We start from the raw sequence: 12,369 nt of genomic DNA on the forward strand, positions 1-12,369 counted from the left end.
CTTCTCAACCTGCTCCCTACTTGATTCATCATGGCTAGTTTTAGTTTCAAGGCTGGTGCTAGTTTCAAAACTATTCTGTCATCACGATTGCATTTACAATATATTTCCTACCATGCGTGGTTCTTCCTCAAACTGTCTGGTTCCTCTCAAGGTTTCTTCCCCATACTATGTCAGGGAGTTTTCCTTTTTTCACTGTTGTGGGCTCACTCTTTAGGGATAAACCTATAGGAACTAATTTATAACATGAAAATATGTATTCATGATCAGTTTATTTCTGTAAAGCTGTTTTGAGAGAATGTTCATTGTTGAAAGGTTACCATGTTGTAGGAAAAGCATGTCTTTGGATGTGCTCTAATAAAATTTTCCTGTTATTTGCACTAGGAAACCCAAACATGTTCCAGCATGACAGTGCCTCAGTGCACAAAGCCAACTCTATGAAGATATGATTTAAATTGGTTGGAATGGATGATCTTGAGTGGCCTGCTATTGAGCTCTGACCTCAACCCTATTGAAGTGCTGAATTGGAAAGCTGACTGCACCCCATGTTGCTAAATGGGCACACATTTAGTGTTAAACTCCAAAATGTAGTGGATCATCTTCCCAGAAAAGTGGAGGGTTTTAAACCAGTAAATGGGGACTAAATGTAGAAGGTGATGTTCAAAAAGCGCAAACCAATCTTATGCTCAGGTATCCATATAGTATAGTGTTTAAATCTAGGAGCTGGAGTCACAACAGTATTTATACTGCTGCCCAGAGTCATAGAAATCAAGTGAAGAGCATCAAGATAACAGATAATGGATACCTCGTTTTAATTGGTCAGAGGATATGGATACATTTTTAAAGCATCAGCGCTGATGATGTTATTCAGATGCCTTTTCTATTATCTGGTGTCGAAGCAGATGCAAATGGGGATAAACCTAATTAATGATATAAATATACAAATCAAGAAATAAAGAAAAACAAACAAACCACAAAAGAACACAAAATATTAATAAGAGCATTGCAAAATGAATAAAGGGAGGATAGAAAGCGAAAGAGAAAGAGTGGTGTGAACTGTGAGCATATATACCTAAAAGCTAATTATCGGAAAATGTGAATCATATATAAAAATCAAATGTGACTTGGTGCAGTGGCTGATGGAAAGTGTACTCTGTGTTCTATAGTATGACTTGTATGACCGATGCTCTACATTCACAGATTAAAAATTATGTTTTTCAAAGAGAAATATCTAATTATTGATATGGTGAAGTTATAAATAGAGATGGGGTTTATCTAGCATTTAGGGAAGGAGTCTCCAGTACCAGTGCTTTGTAAAAGTTTGAACTAACTATACTGTGGATGTTTCATAAATGGATCGAACGTATGATGTGATCCTTTAATAAACAAAAGGATCTTAAAAAAAGAAGCAAGTCTGGCTTGGTAAGAATAAATCTGGCTACGATGTCACGTTTTTATTTTCATATAACGCCACATTTGTCAATGGTTTATTCCCTATTTATATCAAGCAATGCACATTAATATAAAAATATTGAAATTCTCGAAAAGTATTGCCAGTGTGTGAAACGGTGAATGTGAAAGACTAAACCATGTTGTGTTCGAGTGTCAGCGTTGATCTGCGCCTTATAAGCTTAACCTTTCAGTTCAAAACAGACTCCTGATTTACACAGGCAAGTTATGAAAAATAGCATTATTAATAAAGATGTACAAACAGAGAACTCGTCCTCCTAAAAGGAAGCTATAATACTTACTGTATGTACTGTGAATCACAATTATAATTATAATAATTTATGGCCAGTTATAAACCTGAGAGCTGAAGGAGTCTCTATGAAAGCAATTTGTACATACAGATCTAAAAGAAATATGACTTTGTTAATGTTAAACCATGGGTGTTAAAAAAAAAAAAAAAAAAAAAAAAAAGCTGTGTTATTTTGGCTGTATTTCTTTAGAACTTCTTTTATGATGTAAAATCTGCTTATGAGATGCACTGACATCACCGTGTACTTCCTCAATTTATTTTTGTTTTCTTCCCACGGGGTTCCACATCTACTCTCACAACCTATATCATAAAATTCACTACGTACAATCTTCACTTTTCTTATCAAGGCGAGGGAGGTGTGATGTTGATTCGGAAATATCCCCTGTAGTTTTAACTGTCATTGGAGAAAATTTGCAAGCTGAAAGGCATCAAGAAAACCCCCATCCCATTATATACATTATCTTTAAACATCTAACCAGACTGTTGATGAGAAATTAGTGTAAGGGAGCGAAAAGAAAAGCGTAAAATTACAGTGTTCTTGGTTTCATTTTGACAAAGAAGTGTGAATTTTTGAAATAAACAACACAAATACGTTCAAACTTTCCTGATTTATACGTACTGCTTTCGGTAGACATCCCTATCCAGAATCAGGGTTTAGGGTTAATGTGAACTCACAACCTTCCTATTAGAAGTAAAATAATTTAACCACTGAGCTACCACTTACACCGGTGTAGATTTACTGTCACAATTCAATATTCACAATATATACATAGATTAAAAAATAAAGATTAAGAATGAGTTAATGTTAAGCTAAAAATTAAAAAGGAAAAAAGGTACACTCAATCAAAAATAAAGCAGTTTGCCAGCACTTCACCGATATCATACTGATTTCAGTACATTCATTCATTCACCTATTCAATTACATTTTTTCGTACAATGCTTTTAACAATAGACAATGTCCCTACATGTTAACCAATGTTGAAATAAAATACTCTGAGGCAACATATAAAGAAATTAGACTCATGATTAATTTCGGTCAGGATAGAAGTGACTCAAGAGCAGATGTAGGCATAAATGATGCCTACTTCCACTATTTATTATTCACTGTTCAATATACATTAATCTTTGTACATTTTAGATTCTATTGAAATACTGATTGCTAATTTTTTATGTGGCAGATATGAGCCGATGTTCCTATCTAGATGTTGTGCAATTGCTAAACGTATGCTTTACAATTTCAGTTGCACCTAGTGGTCAAGAACAGGAGATTTACCAGGTGTTATCATAGGCCTGTTGGGGCAGGAATCATGTTGCCCCATGCTCACATGGAGAAGGAGCAAACAGAGTTTATGGGTTTGACAGATTGGGTTAGTTAAAAAAAACTGTTGTTGTTCTTTTAACAAATAACTGCAAATAGGCAAAGTGTAAATACAGGCCATATTTCTTTAATGCACAAAACATTTCTATTGTAGTATATATTTTTAATGGTGAGTTATAGAGCAGATAATGTCTTCTTTTCCAATAACCACATATTATGAATACATTTTTTTAAGACTTCTGTGTGGTTTTTAAGGTTGAAGTTTTTTACCTCAAACACACCAACTCTCAACTGTCTATTACAGGATTCATCTAAAAACTGACCAGATCATATCCTATTGCATAATTCAAGTGTAATAGCACTTCATTTCGGCTGAGTTGATCTGAGTCGGCCTGTGTGAGTCAGCCTGCCTCACTTAAAGCTATGATCATGATGCAAAACTCAGAACCAAGAAACATAAACCTTTAAAAAAGGCATGTATATTGCGAAATATTTGTTTGACAGTAAGCATCTGCTGTAGTCAACCACCATCTGAAACTTTTACCCCACATACATTGACCTTTAATAAGAGAGCCTCGCTAACAAAATCGCAAAGAACCTTAAAGGAAGAAGTTTCTTAGTAAACACTATAGGAAATAATTCAAAGTACACTTTTTCAGGGAGATTTGGTAACACCACCTGCTGTGGTGCTTAAGCTGTGCATGTTCTCTTTGTTTTCAAATGGGCTTCCTGGGTTCTTTGGTTTCCTTTCAACTGCCCAAAATATGGCAGTAGGTGGATTGGTTATGGTAAAGGAGCACTGATGTGAATGATTCTTTTAAATGTTCCAAAAATAAATAGATAAATAACAGCCAAGGAGTTATCTTGAAAAATTAGAGTCTTAAGGAAAAACCCCTATTTATATAAGTATAGACATTAATCTGCTAAAGTGCTCATTCACACTGATTCACATTTTAGCAGATTAATACAAGTCAGTCGCATTGCACTGTTTATTGAGTGAACGTGTGAATGTGAGCAGCAGCTAAAAGACCGTCGTTGCCTTTGAGGAAAGGAAGAATGAGTAATGATAAAAGCCAACATCAGCAAATAGCTGGAGGCCGTATGTGACAGACAGACGGGTGGGGCAGAAGGTGGTCGATTACACAGACATTTGCCAATGGGAAAGAAACTCGTCTGTAGCTTGCTGTCATAAAATGACAGGGTGTAATGGTTCGGTTTTGTAAAAAACTATGGATCATAATCCATCATCAGTGAAAAAACATCACTGTCATTCAGGCAAATATAAAAGAACACTCTCGACCTTATGAAATGTGAAGTGTAATGAAGTGTTCTAAGAATGTAAAATAAATTTGTCACTTTGAAACCTTCATCTCTTTTAAAACAACAGACTGAAAAACTAATGAAAGCCATTACCATTTACTGCTTACTGAGCAAATAATTTTCTTCCAACCGATGACTGCTGTCTACTAAAAAGCATAATGAGTAGCAATCCTTTCAGTATAGAGAGCAGTAGAGATCCTTGAATTGATTTCAGTGAATTGTGAGTTAAATAGACATTGTGTCCTGGGTTTGAGCAATCTCAAAATTCTTTGGATAATTTGGAATACCCAGGTACTCTGTGGCTTTGGGGTCAGATTTAATGACCTGATAAAAATCAGCTCAATAAGGAAGAAACTATTAAATGCTTTTGGAGGTTTTTTTTTTTAGACATATAGAAGCTACCAGAGAAAACCGAACACTTTATTATATTAGACAGTGTAATAAAGAATGTTACCTTAGTTGTACAGTCATGACCTTAATGAACCAGCTGTGGTTTGATCTTCAGTTAGGTTGCATCAGAGCCCAGAAGACCGATGATGCTACATAAAATTGTGTGTTATTTTCAGCCATCACTGTGTTGAATTATAACAGGATGTTGGTGAGAGGTCAAAAAATATTTAGGTGTTGCTTCATTTTTGTTTTATTTTGTTGGAACAAAGATCAGAAATGCTTATTTAGTAGATTGCCTTTGAAATCCTTACCTTCCTTTGGCGTCTATCACTAACCATGAGGCAGATAAGACACCATTACATTACAGGGCACTATGAAGACACATGTTCACACCTAAGGGAGATTTTCTGGGATTTTTTGGGGGAACCAATCCACCTTGTATTTTGATAGGATACAGGAGGACACATACTAACCTACAGGAAACCCACCTGCACATATAAAGAACACATGAATCTCCACATGGATAGTTTCCCTAACTTCGGATCAAACTGGGGACCCTGGTGGTGTGAGGTAACAAAGCTACTAACTGCACTATATCACATTTCTGCATTTCCACAACCCTTATGCACCTTATGCTTAAATTTTTTTTTCAGTTAATACCCCTGTATAAAAGGATTCCCATTCAGTAGTATTTCCACGCCAGCACTGGGCGTTCGGCATCGCGCAACCTACCAAACAGCAGCTAGCAATTGACAGCAAGAATCACACATGATCAATTCTAAACCCAGTAAAGTTTGAGTGTTCTGAATCCTGTACCGTGTTTTTACTGATACGCTCGGACAAGTACAATCCCCTCATCAGCGCACACCAGATAGTGAAACACCCTTATATGTCCTTCGAGTTAGATAAGAAACCTTCCTAACATTTGGTCCTTCGAGCCGGGTAGGAAAACTTCCTAACAACCCCTATAGCATACGTTTTCCTTAATGATCTTTGAAGCATTTTCGGAAAAATTGTCATTGGTGAGTAGAAAAGAAAACTCAAAGATTTTGATGGAAGATTAAAATCTGACTCTGTAAGCCAGGAAATGTATGTTTCTTACATAAAATCAGCAGAACATTAAAAAGCTGCTGTTGCCATAAGGGAAGTAAATAAAAAATTTTTTTACAAACAAATAACTGAGGCTTCCTCAAGGTTATTTGGGGTTTTAAAGGCCCAAGCTGTTTTAAAAGTATCTATAACTCTTAGGGTTTTTTTTGCATAAGCCCTTTAAGGTTTTAAAGTAGGTCAAATACAACAGGCTCAGCTGGGTTTAGAGCAAATCTTTTTGAGACAGCAAAGAATCCTTATCTATCTCAAGAACATTCAAGTTACCATTTTGTCTACATTATGCAACTTAATTGGCGTCTTGTAAAAGGACAAAGTGGGGGAAGACCTCTGTGGTAAATCTTTCCTGTTAGTCTGTATACTTATTATAGTATAGTTAAAGGCTATTAATTACAATAAATGAAGTTAATTTCCATGACTATAAAACCAGCACATCAATATAACTCCCTAGACATTGCTGTTTATTAAGTAAGCGAAAGGAAAAGGAAGGAGTAATAAAGCGCAACTGGTAAACTTGTGGAGATACGGAGGCTTTGTGAAAGCTGTATAATAAAAAGGTCTCTTCAAGAGCTGGACAATACAAATCTTGTGGAATGCCATTTTAGGAAAATACCTATTGCCAAGGTGGTGTGATGTGATGTGGCCTAACATGAAGCAGAGTTACTCTTCTCTATGACAGAAAAGTCACAGTGAATCTTGGACAAAGCAATGACAGTGGAGACTCCTTTTGGAAGTGTTCCTCCTAAAAGAAACTTTACTATACAGACAACTTGTGAAGTGTTATTCCTATAGAAACAGTAAACAGACTAGAATAAGTAGAGTGGAAATGTAGAAACAATGCAAAATATTGGCTAACAATTATAAAAGTTACTATTGCAACTTATTTATAGCTAAACAGAATTATTTGCTTTGCTACTACCTCATCTGTCAGTTAGTTTGGACGTTCTTACAAAATATAGGATCACTATTGTTTTTCAAATCTGTCTCTTTTCTTAGATTAGTAAATAAATTAAATTAGATAAATAAATAAAAGACCAAGGCTGTTTGTTCTCAGTTTAGTGATTCATGTTGTCTTTATGCAATATTTATGAAATGGACAGTACAAATAACCCCTTATTTTCTTCCAAAAAGACAGGAGGTGGAGCTGGAGGTAGCAGAGCTGAAGATGTTGAGGTTTTCATTGGGAGTGACGAGGATGGACAGGATAAGAAATGAGTTTATTAGAGGGACAGCGCATATTTGACGTTTTGGTGACAAGGTGAGGGAGGCGAGATTGAAATGGTTTGGACATGTGCAGAGGAGGGACATGAGTTATATTGGTAGGAGAATGCCGGAAGAGGAAGACCAAAGAAGAGGTTCATGGATGTGGTGAGGGAAGACATGCAGGTAGTTGGTGTGAAAGAGGAAGATGTAGAGGACAGGGTGGTATGGAGACGGATGATCCGCTGTGGCGACCCCTAATGGGAGTGTTAAAAGTCGCAAATTTAATTTTCTGAGTTAAATACATTTTCGATATATATATATATATATATATATATATATATATATATTTATATCCAATTATATATGTAATTAGTGGTAAGATGTACAGATATAATTTTTTTTAGATTTTTGTTGTTTTAGATGAAAAACATGAGTGTTATGCCCTGCTGTTGTTGAGTAATCGAGGACAGCTGGTCCTGTAACGGTCCTGTAAGTAGCTCTTAATTGTCATTAAAATCTGAAATAAGATTAGAACGTTGATCGCTGAAGTCACCCCAGATTCAGGTCAATGTGGTACTTCCCCAGTCTTATTTACCATGATCTGTAGTTCCCCAGTGTGGCTAGCTTTACATTTATATTGATGATAGAATGGGTCCTGTGGCTTTGTGGTTGGGGCTCTTGATTCACCTGTTTACACAAATAGCATGTTTTACCAGAGCGAGAAGAAAGTGAACCACAGCACTCATTTCAGGCCCAAAACAAAAACTCTGTCCTCATTGTTTGGAGATATTACAGTCTGTGTTTGCTTGTTACTCATTAAGTCTCCATTGCAGTAGCTCCGTGACTTACTTTTCATGTTAGTGAAGGGTTTAGAGTGTTTAACACAACAACAAGATACACCCATGTCACCCAGTCCAATACAGTCTCCATGAGTCACACTCTCTTGACGAATAAAACTTTTTAGTGTAGGCTCCTAAGGACTGTCCCTCTCTCTCTAGGGCCTCTAGTCAGTTAATCCCCATTCTGTAATGCCCTGAACTGAAATGCAAATTGATCATAATGTAAATGGGAAACACTTTTACTGGGGATATTTAGTTTAGCTTCATTCAGAAATGAGAAATGAGAAAGTAAAACTAAAGCAGAGCAGAGTTCCACTTCCTATATTCAAAGCAGTCAGTTTCCTCTGGGGTGCTTTCTGATGTGCAGTTTCAAATCTTTCAACCTGCACATTTTTATTCCTTATTTTAGTCAACAGTCCCCATATGATTTAAAAAAATTATTCAAATGCACCTTATCTAGTCAACTAATTAGTTTTAAATCTTTTTTCTTTTGTAAAAACAGATAAAAACTCATCTTTAACATGGACAAGCCACATTATGTGGTAGTTAAATAACTGGAATTTGAAACAGTTTTTCCCCAGTCCTGTACGGAATTTGCTTTGGAATACCAGAAACCACTTGACAGGTGATTCACAGACTTTCACATCTCTGTGTTACAAAGAGAGTTACAAATGATGCAGAAAGAAAACATTGAGGGCCCTTGAGCAAGGCCCTTAACCCTCAAAGTCTTAGATTATTGCAAGTCATTCTGGATAAGAGGTTTCTGATAAGTGCAACGGTAAAAGATCAAAATCCTGAACCACATAAAGCATTTACTCAATGACGATGATGAAGCTATTCTTTCTTCTTCTCTGGGAAGTAATAGCTCAGTGGTTAACATGTTGGGCTTCTGACTAGAAGGTTATGAGTTCAGATCCTAGCACCCTCATGGTGATATCTTATATTTTATCTATGGTGAAGGTGGTTGCTGAGTGGTTGGACTTTGGATCAAAAGGGTTCAAATCCCAGCACCAACAAGCTACCTCTGCTGGGCCCTTAAGCAAGGCCCTTAATCTTCAACTGCTCATTTGTAAGCTGCTCTGGATAAGGGGGTGTCTGCCATAAATGTAAGACGTATAGGAATTTTCCAGTTCCATCTTGCCGGTTTAGTAAAGGTGGAAGCGTATTTTCTTTACACCCACTTTGGAGTGCATATAGAAAAAGAACACACTCTTCTTGTGATCGTGTGGGTTTCTTTTAGTGGTTTGGTGTCTCCCACCTCTTAAATACATGCTGGAGACAGGATTGGCTTGGCTAAATTGCACTTAGGTGTGAATTTGAATTTGAATAAATGTGTGAATGAGTGTGTGAACGTCTCCTGTGATATAATAGCATCCCATTCAGGTCTTGCCTTGTTCCCAGTTTTCCAGGGACAGACTTTGGGTCTGTTCTGACTCAGAACAAAGAGAAATTGAATGATTGAAGAAAAGACTTTTATTTGCCATTAAGTACAAAGGCTAGGATAAAAATGAGCAATGAGACAGGCTTTATCTTACTTGTAGGGCAGCATATGTTTATGCCAGTTATTTTTTTATGCTGCTTCATGGTTTATATTTTTATTTATAGTATTAGATAACAGCACAAGCATGTGTCAGGTGGACTTGGTCTTGCTATATTTATAATGTTAGTTTTTGTAATACAAGAGAATATTAATAGAAATCGAAGAGTTGGTAGGAAAGCTGTAGTGCAATGGGGTAGATTTTGGTTTGTAACACATAAACATCTTTTTTTTCCCGCCTACCCGGCTGTGGTTAGACACACACAGGCGCACACATACACTTTGTTTTTTCCTCTGCTTCACCAAGACAGGAAAGTCTTCTGTGTGACAGAAAAGCAAACACGTTTACCAAGCAGTGAAACCACCAAACCGACACCTTCGCTTACACTGGTGAAAGACGTCTCACTGTGTGGTTATTTACCTTGGGTGTGGGTGACATACATAAACAACAGAAGCTGCTAATGTTTCTTAATTTTCAGTAATTATTATTCAAAATAGATTTCGGCAACACTGCGCACTCGTCTGTCACTGAAACAAAGGGCTCTTATACACTTTCAAAACATCCTGTATGCCCTAAAGGCTTTGTAGCTACAGTATATTTAGAAATGCGTTATCTTCTACTTCAGACAGGAATCAATACGGACTTATTAGAATGTCTCTACCCGTGTCTTGTATTGCAAACCAAAGTTGGCTTTCTGAAATTTGACTCCGGTTTTTTATTAATGCAGATTCACTAAGTAGGTCAGCTGCTGTACGTCTGTACACCACCCCACTGCATAACACTCTGAGTCACAAAAACCCGGGTGCCTACACCTCTGTGTGTTTATAAATACAGACCTAGTTTAGCGCACACACTGATTTTTCCAAATATGGAACCTGACCTGAACTTTTTATCGTGCACTGGGGAAGTTTTTCCCCCTTTATGTTAATACATACATACAGCATGACATTATGACCGGTGAGTGAATAACACTGATTATCTCTTCGTCATGGCACCTGTGAGTGTGTGTGATATATTAGGCAGCAAGTAAACATTTTGTCCTCAAAGTTGATGTGTTAAAAGCCGGAAAAATGGGCAAGTGTAAGGATTTGACGAGGGCCAAATGACGTGTGATGGCTAGAAGACTGGGTCTGAGCATCTCCAAAACTGCAGATCCTGTGGGATGTTCCTGGTCTGCAGTGGTCAGTATCTTTCAAAAGTGGTCCAAGTGGTGGAGGCTCACTCATACATGTGGGGGGCAAAGGCATGCTACTCTAGCTCAAACTGCTGAAGAAGTTAATGCTGTTAATGCTTAACGAGTCAGAACTGTTTTAGCAGCAAAAGGGGGACCAACACAATATTAGATATATAAAAAATAATTAAAAGTTATAGCTACATACCACTTTGTTCTGATGACCTGCATGACCAGTGGGATTTAGAAAGCTTCAGGCGCAACAAGATTTCAGCCTCCAGGGTCTTTGCTGGTGTTTAGCGAGACGGGCTCCACTGTGTCTCACACGACTGTCACTGCTACAGGCAGAAAAAAAGGTGTAAAAGAAATGCTGTGACAAAGAAAAATCCCTGATATTCTATGACTTGGGCAAAAATTTTATACAATTTCCAGACTTTCAAAGTCTGAAATAGACCTTTTTAAAATTCCATAATATTCCAGAATTTCCATGACTCATGGGAACTCTGAGCCACTGTTAACCCAGGAGCATGTTTAACTCGACAGAGATAGAGAGAGAGACAGAGCAAGAAAGAGAGAGGAGGAAAATTGCCACATTAAAGTTAAAGACTATACAGTGTGTCCAGGGTGCAAGTAGGGACTCCGGCAGGACTAGCTATGGCAGCGTAACTAAAAGGTAGACACAGACAGGACGGATCTCTGGGATAAGATTGCAGTGCCCCTGGAGCTCAAAGGGTCAAAGGCCTTGCTCAAAGACCTCAAGAGTGGCAGCTTTTCGATAAGGGACTTAAAACCAGGGGCGTAGATTACGCCAGGGGACACGGGGGACACTTCTTTTAATAAAAAGTAAATTCGTCCCCCTCACTTTTTTTAGTGAAGAGTTGTGTTCAGGACATGTTGAGGTTTTAATGGAGCAATGTATATAAATGCAGAGTGATTTAAAATTTAAAGAGACAAGATAGTCTATACATGACGTTCACGTATCCATGGCAATCAGTCACTCACTTGTTACGTCATAATAACACGTCCCAGTACTGTAGCTCGAGTCGCATCCGCGGTCCCACATTTGGTTCTGATAAGCTCAAAAAGGCAAAAAAACGATTTACTCCTTTTTTTTTTTTTTTGGACAAAAAAGTCAAGCAGTGTAAGTTGGCATATGGTATCCGAATTGTGTTGCACAATGTTTAGTAACTCTGCCTGTTGCTCTTGTTGAATAATTAGCAAGTTTTAAATGTATTTTTGATTGTAATTTTAATAATAAGGAGCAGGTAAATCACACATACATACAACGTAGTAAAGACGATAACCGACACTGAGTGAAGACAGTGGTAATGAGTATAAATAGAGTGAACAGACAGGTGAAGACGGGAAACAAACATGGTGGATGACGGGGTGCAAAGCATGATGGGTAATGTAGTCCGGTGAATGAGGTTAGATGACAGGGGAAACGTTACAGTATGCTAAAAGGAACAATCTTTATTTTATGGGCTGCTCTTTCATTATTGCACTAATTTTACGTTTTGGCAGTTATAAGTAGCTTTATATATTGAGATATATGTTAGCTTTAACACTGTGTAAAAAGCTACTACTTGTAAACAAACCAGCCAGGAAGCTTAAAAGAAGTGACACTAAATGTGTATTTCATCTCATTGTATAATTGATATTAGGTCTTGACATGTTGAGTTAAATACATATTTTCTTTCAATAGTTTATTTTTAATGACTTGTTTT

General features: G+C 37.2%; 1 protein-coding gene and 1 long non-coding RNA gene across 4 annotated transcripts in view; one reads left to right on the forward strand and one right to left on the reverse strand.

The window, feature by feature from the left end:
* Nucleotides 1-8,374: 8,374 nt before the first annotated feature.
* LOC124400407 lies at nt 8,375-12,288 on the reverse strand. 3 transcript variants are annotated; one of them, XR_006928380.1, is made up of 3 exons: nt 11,927-12,288; nt 11,645-11,719; nt 8,375-10,980 (listed from the first exon to the last, which is right to left on the reverse strand). It is a non-coding gene; the product is annotated as an uncharacterized LOC124400407 (long non-coding RNA). The 3 variants fall into 3 exon arrangements; XR_006928381.1 differs by having other exon boundaries at nt 11,645-11,711; nt 11,923-12,288; XR_006928378.1 differs by having other exon boundaries at nt 11,923-12,288.
* tbc1d9 (TBC1 domain family, member 9 (with GRAM domain)) overlaps nt 11,731-12,369 on the forward strand; it is a 41,829-nt gene continuing 41,190 nt past the window's right edge. Inside the window, exon 1 of the mRNA XM_046872213.1 lies at nt 11,731-11,783. The gene's annotated coding sequence lies outside the window, so the exon portion shown is untranslated. The remainder of the gene's footprint in view (nt 11,784-12,369) is intronic.

Source organism: Silurus meridionalis, chromosome 2 (assembly GCF_014805685.1).
Source record: "Silurus meridionalis isolate SWU-2019-XX chromosome 2, ASM1480568v1, whole genome shotgun sequence".
NCBI classification, from domain to species: Eukaryota; Metazoa; Chordata; class Actinopteri; order Siluriformes; family Siluridae; genus Silurus; species Silurus meridionalis.